General features: G+C 37.7%; 1 protein-coding gene across 31 annotated transcripts in view; it reads left to right on the top strand.

The window, feature by feature from the left end:
- ZBTB20 (zinc finger and BTB domain containing 20) overlaps positions 1–16,934 on the top strand; it is a 770,914-nt gene that overhangs the window by 226,288 nt on the left and 527,692 nt on the right. For 6 of the 31 annotated variants that reach the window (XM_045436921.1, XM_045436895.1, XM_045436925.1 and 3 more), the window contains one exon: positions 7,068–7,140. The exons of the other annotated variants lie outside the window; for them this stretch is intronic. The gene's annotated coding sequence lies outside the window, so the exon portion shown is untranslated. The remainder of the gene's footprint in view (positions 1–7,067; positions 7,141–16,934) is intronic. 31 annotated transcript variants of the gene reach the window in all.

The following is a 16,934-nucleotide window of genomic DNA, read 5'->3' as shown; positions in this document are numbered from 1 at the left end:
ACTCACAGACCGTGAGATCGTGACCTGGCTGAAGTCGGACGCTTAACCGACTGCGCCACCCAGGCGCCCCTCTACCCTTTATTTTTAATAGAATGTTCATTTTTCTATTGTAAAAGTAAGACATCAGCATTGTAAAACTATTTGGAAAACACAAAAAAAAAGCAGAAAAGAAGACAATAAAATCACCCTTGATATTATGATTGTCACTTAGAAGATCAATCATTATTAACATTTTGATGTGTGTATGTGTGCGTTCAAAAATATAGGATTATACTCTGCGTGATTGTGGATTCTGATTGTTCAACTAGCAATATATTGTGAACATTTGTTTGTGTTAATAAGTAAATTTTCTGTGGCATGATTTTTTTGTTGATTTTATAGTGTTCCACTCAATGGATGTGTTATAATAATTTAGCCAATCTCTTACTCTTGGACATGCAAGTTGCTTCCAGTTTTTCTCTATTCAAAATAACATATGGGTCACCTCGGTGGCTCAGTCGGTTTAGAATCTGACTTCTGCTCAGGTCATGATCTCATGGTTCATGAGTTCGAGCTCCGCATCGTGTTCTGTGCTGATAGCTTGGAGCCTGGAGCCTGCTTTGGATTCTGTGTCTCCCTCTTTCTCTGCCTCTCTCCTGCTCACTGTCTCTGTCTCTCCCTGTCTCAAGAATAAATTAACATTGAAAAAATTAAAAAATATAACATATGATGAATGTTGTTGTGTACACATTTTTATGAACATCCTCGATTATGTCCTTTGGATAAATTACTATAAGCAAAATAGAGTCACAGATATATGCGTTTTTCAAGCTTTTGACGCATTTAGCTATACCACTTACCTGTTGTTGCGGCTTGGTCAGCAGTCTTTGCAAGTGTCTGCTCATATCTTAATCAGTTCTTGATATGAAACTTTATATGGCTCAAAGAAAAACTATCAGTGGTCTCAGAAGGATGAGTAGAGAGGGGTAGAGGAGGTCAACCAGAGTTAAGTGACGTTTTTGTCTAGGAGATGTTGCAGGCTGCCACAGGCTATGGAGAGCAGCTCCAAAATGAACTTGCATTTTCAGAAGCGGTTCAGACTCTGAATGTTAACTTGGCACAGTTGAAATGTCCCTATTTGCTTTGAGGCAATGGCTTGACCCCTCAGGCACACCCCATGTATTCAGTGATTGAGACCACTTACTCATACTAATCATTGCACACAGAAAATACATAAAAGATTTGTATTCATCACTCAATATATTTTGCTCCTCAAGAGTCATGAAACATTCAGGGTATATTAACTGGCAAATGCACACCTGGAGTATGTTACTTAGCTTTAGAAACTGCTAATTTAAAAAAATCAAATATTTAATTTTGAGGAAAAAAATCAGTTTTGGATTTTGAGCATATATATCATCTTTCATTTTGGCCCAATTAACCCAGCAGGTGTGTGCAAATTAGGTCACTACTTTGTCACCGTGGTAACATGCTTTGGGGAGGTGGATCTTAACCACCTCCAACACAGGTGATGTTGGCTGAGTTAGTATTAGGAGATGCTTTACAAACAAACAAGGCAGAATTTAATCTGTCAGAGTGTAGAAAATAGGTCTGATGCTGGGTGTCAACAGATAATATTCTGTGACATGAAAAATAAGTACAACCTCAAATTTATATCAACAGGAGATAGCTAATGAGCCTTAGAAACAGAACTTACACGTAAAACTTACTGACAGTCACTCACGAAGTGATTGCCTCAATCTGTCATGGAGCATAGGGTATGGGGGTCAGGGTCAGGTTCCCTGGAATTTAACGATTTTTCGAGCTAAGTCATGGTTTTCAGCGGATCAACTCCTTCCTTTCCCCTCATTACAGGGACTAGAATCTAGTCAGTACCTAGGGGTTTTTAAAAGGACAGCGTCTCATCATTTCTTTTAAGTGCTATTTTGGATCATTATTTGGAATTGCTTATGGGTTAGGAAGTTGGCAGACTTGGTCTACGCCAGCACTCCAGCATTAATACAAGTCTCTAACTCAGGCTTCTTCTCACCAGGTGGAAAAATCAGACATGCTTCAAGATCGCTGGTAGAGATTGTGCAATCTGTTTGGCTGCTGAAGGTTCCAAATCATGTGGGCATTCTGCAGCCCCACAGAGTGGTAGAATTTCTTCACTTATCACTGGCAAGTTCACACCTCTTTTGGTCATTAAAATTGTAAATCTGCATTATCAGATGCAGAAAACAGGCCAAACTAATGATATTAAATGCATTTCCAAGAAAATGCATCTTCCATGACCTCTTTTAGCACCCACTTATGGATTATATTTTCATTGAGCCTGTGGGGCCAATTCATATGTGGCTTTATGTTTTTTGGTTTGTCCTCCTATATTGCCTTATATCTGTATCATTTGTTATAATTTTAAAGTATTTTTGTATACCATATTTCATTTTTTGTGGTATTTTACACATGGCATTTCAGAAACTCAAATCCCTCTAGTGTTTATTTTCAGTTGGTTGTGACCGCAGCTTTATTACTTATTTTATGTGTTTTCAATAGTTAATATTTACAAAACACTGAACAAACTCTTCAAGATTGCTTTCTATAATCTCCCTTTCCATGCGTCAAAGATGAGAGGTACAGAGAAGAGTCATAGTGACTTACCCTGTGTCACAGAGTGTATGAATTCACTTTCAAAGGAGGATCAAGGACCCCTGGTTTCCAGTTCTTTTTTTTTTTTTCCTTTCTTTTTTTTTTCTTTTCTTCTCTTATTCAAATCTCTCAGTAGTCTTCCGGGTTTGGAGACTTACAAAAATGGTGCCATTGCTAAGTGGAGAGGAGTTGACTCAACTCTTTATCTCTCACTTCTCCTTCAGCATATATTCTCTCCCTATATTCAGGTCTTCCTTTCCCATCTACTCCCCAGTGGATGCTGAAAAACATTTCTTTTGAAGAGTTGGTTCATAACGTACAGAAAGCCCTGAAGTCTCAGTAAAATCTGTTCTTACTAAGGGTAAGGGTAGGCATTTTTCACTGGTGAACAGCATGTCATATCTACCCTGATGGTTAGTGGAACAAGGCCTGTGGCAGCACAAATTAGCATCGGAACAGAGCTTTATCCCAGTGGAATCCCAGGTGGATTTAGGAATAAGACTCTAAACAAAAATATGTGGAGGGATTGAATCCATCAAATCTAATAAAGGAAATTATAGTAGATTCAGGGAACTTGGACCCCTGAATTGTAGTAACCAAGCTGAGGAAGAAATGGGCAGTTAAACAAAGTAGTGCTGTATCTTTCATTGTTTGATGAAATAATTTTTGCCCCTTTTAACTGGTATGTTGAAAAAAAAAGCCTGGTATATTTGAAACAAAGAGCTTACACAGTCACTGAGCTGGTTGGTTTTTATACCTTCCTTTACTGAGTATTGTCCTTCAGTACAATACAGAGCCATTTCTTTGTTCTCACAAGCTAGCAGTTAAATTGTATGTAAATGTATGCAAATTAGATGCTGTCTAATAAAGAGAGTCATTAGATGGAAGAAATATTTAGTTTAGAAAAAAAAAGCAGGTGTATTGTGTAAAAGAAAATGTAAGGCTACAAAAAAGCCCAAACTTCTGTGGACAGTTATAGAAAAAAATTATTAAAATAGATTTTTAAAAGACTTACGTCTTCCTGACCTTTCCTTTGTGCTTATATATATGTGTGTGTTTTTTAAATATTTACATATAAAACTAGGGGATTGGCTTCCTTCCCAGAATTACTGGAAGCACCTTCACCAGGAACATTTGGACTTGAATAATCTCCACAGCAGCATTTTCTTTCTTGAATTAAATGAATTGTAAAATGGATGATTGGCTCAGGAACACTGACTGCTTTTGTGGGTTCCTTTCCTTTAGGTTGAGAGGCTTATGGCTCCATGGTGGGTAGCTTGCAACTGATGATCTTGGCTACTTTAAGGTTCCCCTTCCAAGCTAGTCCACCCCAGCCTTACAAAAGCTACTGTAGGCTCCTTAAAAGATACGTAGACCATAAACTTCCTCAGAGGAACCAACAGTTCTTTTTGAGCTTGCTCAATGCTATATTGAATGTTTAGCACAAAACTTAGCACTTACTAGGCACTCACATTTATTTTTGAAAGACTAAATGAATGATTGAGTAAATAAAGAAAAAGTAATTTGACATATGTTAAACATTTTAATGGTCAATAAAGTGGTTATGGGTATGTCAAATACCTTTGTAGTCCCCAGCAAACAGTTAGTAAAGCAATTGCCCAGATTTGCATACAGCAGTTACAGGTTAAGCACACAGTGAAGTACATACATTACTGTCTAGTTTCCTCAAGCCCACAGTAACAAATGAGTCAAGTGCTCACCATGTCCATCACTCATTGTGGCAGCTGTTGTAGGGGGCAAAGATGAAAAGCCAGAGTGGTTTCTCTCTGGGAGCTCCTAGTGTTCCAGAGGAATCAGACACATACCACCTACTTAAAACATAGCAAACCATACACAGTAGAGTTACAGCTAAAATATTATGGGAGCACCAGAAAAAGAGAGAGAGAGAGAGCAAGAGGGAAAGAAATTCTGACTGAAGAGTATCTGAGATGGTTTCCTAGATTCCTGGAGGAAAGTGGGATTGAAGGAATGAATCCTTTGAAGGTCACCAGGAGCAGATGGTTGGCCATGGTTGGTAGAGAAAAGGCAAGTTGCAGAATTCTCTAAGTTGCAGTACCAAGTTAATACAAACATACTAGATTTTCTTCTATTCTCTTATGCATTTCCAGCAACAGCTTGATTTTAACCTCTGTAGAAACACAAATGAGAGCTGTGTAATGGATACATGAATGACGAAAGCTAAATTATAACTCCAAGTCAAAATTCTAATCACATTCAGCTACTGAATAGGAAATAAGGTAAAGTATGCAAAAAATTTTATAACTTTTTAATTCTAAGGCATTAAATATATAAAATTATATTATTGTTCATAATGTTTAAGATTGTCCATGGTATGAAATAAAATTTAGGGGATAAGAGGTGTAGAGACCTAGAATTGGGGAATCTCATGTATAGGTAGTGCCTTACAGTTTACAAAGTACCTTCCTAAATTACTGTTTTATTTTATTATCACAGCAACTTTTGAGGTTTCAGAACTGGCCTTATTATTTCCATTTCACAGGTGAGGGAACTGAACTACTGAGAAGTTAAGTGACTTAGCTGAGGTCACAGGGTAAATATCAGAGCCAGGCTTTCCTGAAAAGCTGTTCAATTCTTTTCATATACCTCATTATCACCCAGAAACAATGCATAGGATAGTTCTATAGCTACATAAGAAGCATACATCCTGGGGGTGCCTGGGTAGCTCAGTCAGTTGAGCATCCAACTTCTGGTTTCAGCTCAGGTCATGATGTCATGGTTCATGCGATTGAGCCCCACATCAGGCTCCATGCTGACAGTGCAGAGCCTGCTTGGGATTCTCTCTCCCTCTCTCTCTGCTGCCCCTCTTTCAGTTGCACGTATGTTCTCTCTCTCTCTCTCTCTCTCTCTCTCTCAAAATAAATAAACTAAAAAAAATTTAAAAAAGAAAGAAGCATACATCCTTGTTCTAATTTGATTCCAAACATTTTTTATCTATTTGGTTTTATAGCCACCTGTTGTCCATTTTGATATGGGTAAAATATGCAAGGCTGAAACTGAGGAATGCACACATGGACAAGAATGGTTATTTTGATAACTGATATGGATATTAAAATCATGATGGGTCTATGGATTGAAAGCATTTTAATGTATTTTTCTTGACTTTTGAGTAAAAGAAAAGATTTCCATGTGAAGGTGCAAAATATGCCCTACCGAACTCATCTTGGAGGTAACCAAAGGGCTGTGGGACTAACAGCTTTTGATATTACTTAGTGCTTATTATTGTTATTATTATTATTTCTTTTTAATTATGCAAAGTGCTAATCAGTTTGATTATGCACAGTGCTAATCAGGTTAATTATGCAAAGTGCTAATCAGTTCTTCTTGAAGCACACGAGGAGAGCAGAGGTGCTGGCGGTGAATGGCGTTGGTTGATGGGGTAGTCACGGCAGTCATTCCTTATTAAGATAGGAGTAGACAAGATAGCAAGGGGATTTTTCCATCAAGATAGCAAGGGGATTTTTCCATAAAAATAAGGAGGAAAGGAGAGAGAACTATGAGCACACGAAAGACTGTGGTTTTGGCAGGACGGTGCTTACGCATCGAAAGCTGTTTTTCCCCCTGTTGCGTAGTTTGGTTGGATAGTCTCTGCTATATTTTGAAGGCACTCATTTGAAGCCAAAAAGACTGCAGAGGGAAAGAAACAGAGTATTGTATAGCTAGACAAGTTGTCAAAACAACTTATTGTAGTTGGCAAGCACCAATTCCTGGGAGGACAGTAGAGGAAGTAGAATCTAATAGACCTATACATGAAAGAGGACATCAATAAAGAGAATTGAACAATTAAAGGAGTGCCATTCTGATAAAATAAACAGGGCCATCTCACCACCACATTGTTAGTGGGATGGCCGTCTGTGTAGCACATTTCCTGAGATGAACTGAGGGCTTCTTGGTGCTGGCAGTGGTCTCTACTGAGGGTGGTGATGACGAATATGACAATAAGAGTTTTATGTAATAGCTCCTAGTTGGATCAGCCTTGTTGCTGCAGAAATCAAAGTGAATTTTAATATTAACTTGCAGGTCTGTGCTTATTAAGCTGGGTGACTTCCTGTGAAGATGAGTTTATAGCAATATGTTCATATGTTTTTATAGAACAATGACCATGGAGCTCCCCTAGGAAAGCCCTTTTTATTCACTCCTCCTGTTCTATTCTGTGGTTTGATAAGCTATCATGAAATGCTGCGATACCCACTTGTTTGAATGTATTCAAAGAGCAGAAAGCATTTCAGGATTACTAAGTGAATATTCATTTTTTTTTAAAAGAAATATGTTCGGTCCATGTGACTTTTCCTTTACTCTGGAATTTGAGCAGGAGATTTAGAAGTCATTTATAAAAGGGAGGGTCTGCTTCCCCCTTTACAACCTGATAAACCAAGTATTTATTTACTTTTCCTTTTCAGGCCTCTGCCTAAGTACAGCTCATCTTCACAAATGCCTGTAGTGAGCTTGATTTCTGGAAATGTCCAAATAATGGTAAGACTCCTACAGAGGCAAAGTCATGGGTGATATCTTCAGAGTAGGACATATTAATGAGGGATTTGTCCAGACAGCACTGGTATTGGAATAAAGACAGGCCTTCAGTTTTCCTTTTTATTTTAACCAGGACCAATTTCATTTTAAAATATGAAGAGAATGTCATAAATCTTTGGTTTCCAAGGAGAGTCTGGAAAGGAATAGATTGTTAGAGGACAGCGCCCACAAATTGAGAAAGCCTGTTGGGGGCCCTTTGAGAATTTGGCTGGAAAATTCTGTTATAAGCAGTCCTTCTGCTCAGCTTCATGGGAACATGGTTTTAGAAATGAAACATTGCTTCTGTGTTTCCCATCCCCCCCAAAACTAAGATTAAGATGAAATGTTCATATTACCACTTTATCAAAAGTCTTTTGAGTTATTTCTTGCTAAGTTTAAAAAATTCCCAATGATTCTACCCAAAGGATACCTTGCCAGTTCCACTCATTGACAGTATACTAAACTTGATTTCTGATGAAGTCATTTTAAAGCAGAGACCTTGCTATGTAAGGCACTTTAAGAGGTTGCTGGAAGGTTTCAAGGAGAAAATGATATGAACCAAATGGCAAACAAAAATTAATTTAGCTAATATGTCCAAACTTCTGATTAATTACACACTTGCACCCACATCACACACACTCCCACACACAGACCCACTCATCCCTTTATGAAACTACTACTATTTTATAAAATGGGTATTATGTGCCAGTAACAGTACCATTTACCATCCTGAATAATGGAGATGCAATTATTCAAAAAGAAACAAGTGCCCAGCATTATGGAGCTCACCCACACAGGACAAAATGGTATTTTTCTCATGATCTGCAGGCTTAAGAACACAGAGTTTGTACTTTATTCCTTCTCAAAACTTTTCTCCTTAGTAATCTATATAATTCAATTAGCTAGCACTAGTATCTTTATATTTGCTAAATAAGAAGTTGTACTAAATGGTTTCCAAGGTATCTTCATTTCAAATATGCTGTGCTAGAGTTATTTAGATAATCTGATTATACTATAAAATGAATTTATTCTCTATTAATGATGTGAAGATCTTTAGGTTCATACACAGTCTCTCTTAGACTTTGATCTTTGAGAAAATAAGGTAATTTTTGACTAATTCTGTGGACACAGCTTCCTTGGATTTAAGTCAAAATTGAATATATAAAGGGTGGACTTTGGAATCCACCGTTACTGAGTTTGAATCCTGGCTCTTTCAGTTACTAGCTGAGCAAGTCATAACTGCTTTGAGCCTCTGTTTCCTCATAGTTCCTATTTCACAGGGTGGTTATGAGTATTAGTTGAAATAAACTATATAAATCACTGAAGTCAATGCCCAGCGGCACCCTGGAACATAGCTTTGCTCCATAGTCAGTCCCTTTTTCATTTCTGGCAACTGTAGCCTTTCTGGCTCTTGCTACCAAAAATATCTTGAACTAATTCAACTTCCTTTCCCCAAGCTGCTTTTTCTTGCATTAAGCCTGTACTTCAATTAACTTGGTATTTTTTCTCCCATTACATCTTTATAGTTTATTTCTCCTTGCTCTCCTTCTTATGTACGTTGACTACTTGCCTGCTTTTTCTGAGTCAATTTTTGGGTACTTGTGTTTACCATATGTAATATAGCCTTGATTGCAACAACAAAAAATATGTGCAACTATAACTCAAGTCAATTATACAGAAATATGCTGTTTAAGTCAGAGCTGGACTGTAGTTGTTTATGTTTTTGATTTCCTGACCATACTGGAAACTTCTTGAGGGCAAGGATAGTGTCTTTAATTCTTGTATTCCCAATATTTATCATGTGCTCTACCAAGAGGAATCTCACAAGCTAACAAGGGGCAAGAGTTTTAAAACAGTAACACATATGATCTACGAGTAGGAAAAGTGTTGAGGAAGAGAAGATGTTGAGGCTTCGTGTAGTAGATACTGGGAAGGCTTCCAAGAAGAAATAATGTCTAAGTTTGCCCTTTAAAAAAAGTTCTTATTTTCTTTTCCTGGAGGAAAGAGGGAAGAAAAATAAATTTTATGCAGGAATAAGAGCTTATGTGTACAAACAGTTGATTGGTGGCAGGAAAGCAGGGGATCAGGTGACAGAAAGGAAGTCTAGAAAGTTAAATTGGGAATGTATTATGAAGGACCTACAAGCTGTTTAATGTTTTGTGTGAATAATCTTCACTTTCCAACATGAATGTATTTTTGTGTTCAAGACAACACTATGTCACAAGAATATGGACAGGAGCTTTTTTATGTGTGAAAAAAGAAATGGTGAGATTTAGCAATCAATGAATGCAAGGAAAAAACAATGAGGGATCATGTCAGAAAGAAGGTCTGAATCCAAGTCCAAGCTGGATTCCATACTTGCTTTATGACCTTAAATAATTCACTTCATCTTCCTGAACCATGTATCCTTTAACATCACTTTCTACCTCTCATTTAAATGTATATGAGTTTAGGGGCGCCTGGGTGGCGCAGTCGGTTAAGCGTCCGACTTCAGCCAGGTCACGATCTCACGGTCCGTGAGTTCGAGCCCCGCGTCGGACTCTGGGCTGATGGCTCGGAGCCTGGAGCCTGTTTCCGATTCTGTGTCTCCCTCTCTCTCTGCCCCTCCCCTGTTCATGCTCTGTCTCTCTCTGTCCCAAAAATAAATAAACGTTGAAAAAAAAAATTGAAAAAAAAAATTAAAAAAAAATAAATGTATATGAGTTTAAGTCACTTCTATTGATTATAATTAAAGAGGGCTCCTACTTTGGATGATTTGGATCTCATGATTTGAAGACGATGGTCTTGTTTAATGAGAAAAATGAATTTTGTACTAGTAGCACATGTAACGTTAAGCCAGAGGTAAGATATTCGGGGAGGAAAGGAAAATGAATAAGAACAATATTGTTCTGGCCAGAAGAAGGTGAAAAGGTCTTCTAAAAATAAAAATAAAATGATGGCTATCAGAAGACTGTAAGAAGGCGGAGATACTGAAAAATCGGTTTAATGGATTTTTGCATTTGGGCGTAGACGTAGACCCATAGACCTGATGAAAAAAAGATGCCAGGGAGTAACCTAACTTCCCTACCCTGTGTGTTGAAAGTTAACTATCTATGACTGATAACTAACCAAAATATGACATGGGAGATGCGATGTGCAGAGGATTTAATAAGAGGATAGCAGCAAGTGGTTTACAAAATTTGAGGCCTGCATATTTTCATATGAGTGCTCATATCCCTTGACTTTCTTCTATCACAGAAGAAAATTCTTCTCAGTTCCCCTCCTTCCCTTCCTTCTAAGAATTCTGTTCATGCTGGTGAAGTGTCAGGACTTTGGTAATGTAGAACCAGGGGAATGGAAAACAACTGGAAAAGTGACGTTGGCTGGGGGAGGGGCAGATGACTTACCGAGTGGCAAGAGTTTACTAGAATAAGAGGAAAAGAACAGAGATGGGAAGAACAATGGGAAGAAGAAAGGAGTGGGGGATACTTGTGAGGAAAAGACAGGATGAGGAGAGGTCGGTGCTGGAGGTGAAAATGAGAGAGATTCTAGGGCACTGTTTCTGTCCATATTCATTGTGGCTAAGACAAAGAGGAGGGATTCTTCTCTCCCTCTTTTTGGTGTGTTTTGTTTTGTTTTGTTTTGAGAAACTAAACAAAATGGGCTGTTTTTTTTTTTTCTTTTGTTTGTTTTGTTTTTTAGTGTGTTTCTCTCCTTGGCAGCTTTTTTTTTTTTTAATCAAAATTAGGTAAAACATCGCCACAATTTTGTTCTCACATTTCCACCTCCATCACCAACACAACACAGTGAAGAAGTGAGGCTCAGAATTATCCCAGTGTTCAGGAATCTGTGGGCTTCTGTGATTTATGCTCTGTTTATCAGTTGTTCTTGATGTTAAGTTTAACACCAGAAAAATACAGGAGAGGAAGGATGATGACCGACTAGTATGTGATCCATATCAGATGGCAGTTCCCTCAAGATGGCCTGATTTCTAGTACATTTCACCTACATGCTGTTCTTAATTCATGTTTTTTTACTTGTGAGGGGTCAGCTCTGCAAAGCAATTTCATATTAACCGCAGCAAATTCATGCTTAGGTTCAGAGGAAAAAACTTTTTATTTCAGGCACTATTATGTTTTGGAATAATCTTTGGAGGATGAGAGGTAATTAATCAAGATTCCTATAAGAAATGATAGCAAGTAAACATTATCTGATAAAACGCTGTTAGTTGTTGTTATTTAGGAATTAGTTATAGTTCAACCAGCGTAACTGTTGTGTCATGAAATCATTCTCTGTAAGATTGACTACTGACATATGTGGACATACTTCAGTTGATGTGTCTGGGAACTTGGTGCCACCCCAGGGCTGGGACTTCCAGGTCTGTGTGAAGACTTCCCGACATAAGTAACATCTTTTATAAGGTGAACTGTATACATTATCTAATGTCCGTTTCGGAAACTTTCTTGTGTTTTTACTTTTGGCATTAAAAAAAAAAAAAGAACATAGTTTAATAAACCCACATTTATTTTATTGTATTTTAAAAAGGAATTCCCACTGGATTATGTAACATTAAACATATGGCTACACAAAGATTAGAAAAGCTGTGGCCATCAGGAATAAATATTGGTAATAACACTGATAGAATTTCACACATGCAGTTTAATGTGTGAAAAGTAAGAAAGACTTCCATAGAACTCAGATTAGGAAATAGGCTTGTTTTTTAACAAAAGTATAAATGAAGTCATTTGTTATTAAAATGGTAGCCTTTGAAATTGGCTTCCTGCTTTCGCACAAGAGGAAACACTTTAAGTTAGGTGATTTTTTTCCCTCTGATGAGAATGAAAAATAATCAAAACAATCTATACACATTTTATTATGAAAAAAACCTTGGAAGAATTCTACTGGTATAAGCTAATGCGAGATGACAATTTGTTTATTAAAAAGTGTTTTTCATGTCCTCTTCTATTGGCCATGCGCAACTGGTATAAACAAAGATCCTGTGTATGGTAAAGGATTTGCATTCCTTTGCATGTTTAGGCATTCTTTAGCAGGACTTATTTTTCTGTTTATCGACAGTACTCCTCAGGTCTTTGTACAATTATGTGTACATCAGCAGTGGCAACGTTTGAGTGGGCAGTAAGGGTTCCTTAAAGTAGCTAAAAGAATAGAAATATTCATTGTATTGGTTTTGGTGCTTTGGGCCAAATACATTTGCTCCACAAGAGTCCCACTGCACAGGACAAACTGCTATGTTCAGAAGACACGCAGGCAGCTGAAGAGTCAAGAAAAGCTGCACTGGTTTTGTTTGGGGAGGGCCTGGCTTTTCATCTGCCTGGGAAAGGAACAGGCCTTATTGCCAGTTGCCAAGCGTTCTAATGCTGAGAAGTGTGTCAGCTGTGGTTACTCTGGGGATTTGGTTGACAATAAGCACTTTTCCTTGAGAAAATCAGCATAGATGCCACACATTGGAATTGTACAAATTGCTTTTATTTTCTATTTTAACAATTAAGGAATTAAATTTGCTTTTCCTTCTTTTCCCAGCTGTTGCAGCTTCCTTGTTTTTTAGCTCAGATGATGGGCGAAACACACACTCTCTTAAGAGGAAAGCCCACTTTTTTCCTCCTGTGTGGACTTCTTGAGGTCACGTTACTGGCTAACCCTAACTGAATAATGATATTTAGAAGGAGACGTTCAAGGAGAGATGTTTGTGAGTGATGGCCGTGGTGGATAGGAGTGATTAAGTCACTATTTCAAGGGTATCAGTGTAAATCACATACGTTAGGAAACTTCAATATGCCATTTCTAGAATGTTTTTAGCTGAAAAACTTGTGGCCCTAACCTGTTCCATAGAGAAGTCTTTTTATTCCCCATAGTTTATAGCTGGGAACGAAGTACATATGTAGGAGCTGGATTGGTTGGATTAGTGCACTGTAAGTCAGGCATTAAACAAACCTGACCTTTTCTGTCAATTCATTCCCTGTAACCTTTTACCTCTGTAAGGAGAAGTTCACTTCTGTATTCTCACTGAGTTTGTCATTATGGTAGGGAGCCAAAATTCCCTTCCATGTTACTTAGGGAAAGATGCTAGTAGCTTTTATTCTAGATGTCCAGATCAAACCAGTGTCTCTACCATCTCTTCTTTTACAGAAAGAAGCTAAGCATCTGACCTGCTGCAAATTGTGTTTTAACCACTCCCCTTTGCCCCCACTCCTTTCTTAAGAGCCCAGGGCCCACAGACTATTCATCTTTTTCCTCTGCACTGATCTTTGCTCTCATTACTGAAGGAGGCTTTGTCCTTTTATAATTTCTTTTATGTTGGGTTTACTTGGGAAAGAAATTTAAGAAGCATTTATTGACTATTTCTGTATGTCAGACACTAGGCACATTACATGCCATTATTTGTCGGGTTCTCTAGAGAAACAGAACCAATAGGAGATATATATGTATATATACATTATACATATACACAAATCAATAGGAGATAGGTATGTACAGAGTTGTATTTATGCATATATGAAGTTATTTTAAGGCATTAGTTCACATTATAATGAAGACTGATAAATCCCAAGATCTGCAGTTGGCAAGCTGGAGACCCAGGAAATCGATGGGGTGGTTTTTGTCCAAAGGCCAGTAGGCTCAATACTCAGGAAGGATCAGTGTTTTAGTTAGAATCCAAAGAAAGAAAAACACTGATGTCCCAGCTCAAAGGCAGTAAGTTAAGGGGATTTCTCTGTTACTCCAAGGAGGATCTGCCTTTTTGTTCTATGCAGTCCTTCAGCTGATTGTTTGTGGCCCACCCACATTAGGGAGGACAATCTGCTTTACTCAGTCTACCAATTCAAATGTTAATCTCATCCAGGAACACTCTCATAGATACACATAGAATAATATCAGACTAAATATCTGGGCACTCTGTGGCCCAGTGAGACTGATACGTAAAAGTAACCATCACACATGGTTTACCTAATTTAATCCTGGCCAAAATAAAGCCCAAAACTCAATGAGGTAAATACTATTGGTTATTATCACCAAATTTAATGATTAAATGTATGATTTCTATAGTGAGATTGCCCTTAGTCAAATTCCGTCTCCCCCGCTTGCTGTCTAACAATAAGCAAGTTACTTAACCTCAGTTTCCTCATGTCTAAATTGGGGATAATAGTATTATATACCTTGTTGAGTTATTGTAAGAATCAAATGAAATAATACATATAAAACACTTAGCTTTGAAGACTGGGACATAGTGTAGTACTCAGTGAAGGCTAGCTACTTTTTATTTGCACAAGGAAATAAAGGTTCAGGGAGATTGAGACCCTTGCCCAAGTCACATAGCTAGTAAGTGGTGAAATGAGGCATTTAGTCATTCTTCTCTGCTAACCTCTATTTTGCAGGGAAGCAGTATAATGTCGTAGTTAAGGCTCTGGTGTTAGACTCTGTGAGTTCAAATTTTGACTCTTTGACTTACCAAGAAACTTTAGGCAAGTTGCTTAACTTCTCTATGTCTTAGTTTCCTCATCTCTAAGATAGGAATAAAATAGTATCCTTCCCAGACTAACAAAGAATCAAAAGATTTCTAGGGATATTGCTTTCATCTATAAACGTTAAGTGATAGAATTTCAGCCACAGGAAGACTGTAGAGGAGAGATTTCTTCAGTTGCCTTCAAATTATCCCAGCTGTTCCTAAGATGGGTAAGATTTATGAAAGCTCGAAAAGTATTAAAAGCACATTAACATATTATAGATAGCATTGCTTTGAAACAAATTTCTTAGAAAACTTATTTTTTTTGAAAGAGAGAGAGAATAAAAATAATGTTTTTCGTTCAGAATAATTGCATGTATCCTCCAAATGAAGTTGAAACCAATGGATGGGAGGTGAAAAGAAGTCAAGGAGGAGTCCATTGTGGGATGAAAATCCTAGGACCTCATTTTGTAACTCTCTTGCGTGTTTAATAGAAGCCATGAAAGATCCACTATCTGGGACCAGATATTTCTCTCTCCACTATATAAGACAAGAAGGCTCAGAATTTCAGAATGTTGTATCTGATTTGTCATCTGTCAACCAAAAGCCGCTGAAAAGGCAAGAGCCCTGGAGAACTGTTTTCCTACATATGTATTTGTTTTTAGACAAATGTATTTGTTTGAAGGTCTAAACACCATGGAAATGGGCACCATGGAAATGCATAGTTGGGGGGGTAGAAGCCCTAGAAGTATTGACTCAATCCTTGATCCTTCTGTGTGATGGATTAAATGCCACATGCTTCAGTTTGCTGTGTGTGGGGTCCTTCAGCACAATTTATAATAAACAGCAATCCTGTATGAAGGACATAAGAAACTTACTGACTTTTTTTCAAGAGATTAATGAGAGGTTGGTTGTCATCTGGATGTTGCTTAGGCAAAGAGCACTCCAGAGAAAATCATTGTGTGTCTTATTTCCCCCTCACTCCAAAATATTTATTTACACTTGAAATCAGGTTAAAATTAATATTAAGGGTAGCCTTGAAGGGGAAACATAAAACCCATGTGCAGGTTGAGGGGAATGTGGAAACAATGGGGGAAAATGGGAGGCACCTTCTTGCCTGAGGGGGGGGGGAGAAACCGGAAGTGAATTGCGTTTCATCGGCACCACTTTTGTATTCTCATTGATTTGTTTTTAACTTTAACTCCTGAAGCTGGTGGTGGAAACCTTCCTTACCAAGTTTCTCTCTGAGTTACCTACCACCCACCTGCCTCCTACAACTTGGAATCTTCTGCAAATAGGCAATAGTTGTAGATATTGTTATGTGAAAACGAATGGAATCAGATGAAAATTTTGTGGGTAAACATCAGATGAAAATGTCTTCTCTGGTATGAGATAGCAGTTACTTTATCATACCCTTTTTATTTTCATAGAACTATTAGGATTATTTATTTACTTATTTGTGGCAATTGACATGAACAACATTACTCAAAGAAAAAAAATACTTAAGAAATAGGAGACCAGGAAAGAAAATGTAATTGTGTCTAGAAACCTTTTTGCCTTAGCTAAATAAATAAGAAATGATAAGACGTACAATACAATAAGAGATGAGAAAGACTGAGGTTCAAGCAGACTGCTTTATTTAATTCCATTTAATTTTATTGGGTTGAATTTGATAGAGACAATGTCAATGGACATGTACAGGGAGATTGGTAGAAGCATGCCTGAGGCTGTTGTATCATTGACATAAATGTGTGTAAACAGAAAGGGAATGTTGAGTAGTTCTGTATACAAGAGTAATTTTTAGATATCAAATTTCAGTATTACAAATGCACAGGGCAGCAGGTTGAAGCAGATCTGTTACCTGTATTTAGTTCTTGATTTCAATATACTGAAAATCAAATGTAATTTTTAAAATTTTCTTCATTTGCCAAAAAGTACTTAGAATGTTTTGCCAGCATTGCTGAATTCCCAGCTAAAACATATATTTCAGCTTTATTTTTGGAGGAGGAACCTTAAGTAGGCTGCTAGAAATGGTTAAACGTCAAACTTAGGTTGCCTTGGACCCCTTGGTTTTCTTACAGAGCTCAGCTTCCATAGCATATGTGAAGAGTCAATTTACAAGTAGAAATATGTGCAAAGGCTTAATTTTTAAAATTTATTTTTCATGTTTTATTTTATATTTGAAAGAGACAGACTGCAAGCAGGGGACAGACAGAGAGATGGAGACAGAACCTGAAGCAGGCCCCAGGCTCCAAGCTGTCAGCACAGAGCCCGATGCAAGGCTTGAACTCATGAGCAGTGAGATCATGACCTGAGCCAA

Source organism: Leopardus geoffroyi, chromosome C2, assembly GCF_018350155.1.
Source record: "Leopardus geoffroyi isolate Oge1 chromosome C2, O.geoffroyi_Oge1_pat1.0, whole genome shotgun sequence".
Taxonomy (NCBI): Eukaryota; Metazoa; Chordata; class Mammalia; order Carnivora; family Felidae; genus Leopardus; species Leopardus geoffroyi.
The sequence above is the reverse complement of the archived record's forward strand: the minus strand, read 5'-3'. Positions and strand labels throughout refer to the sequence as shown.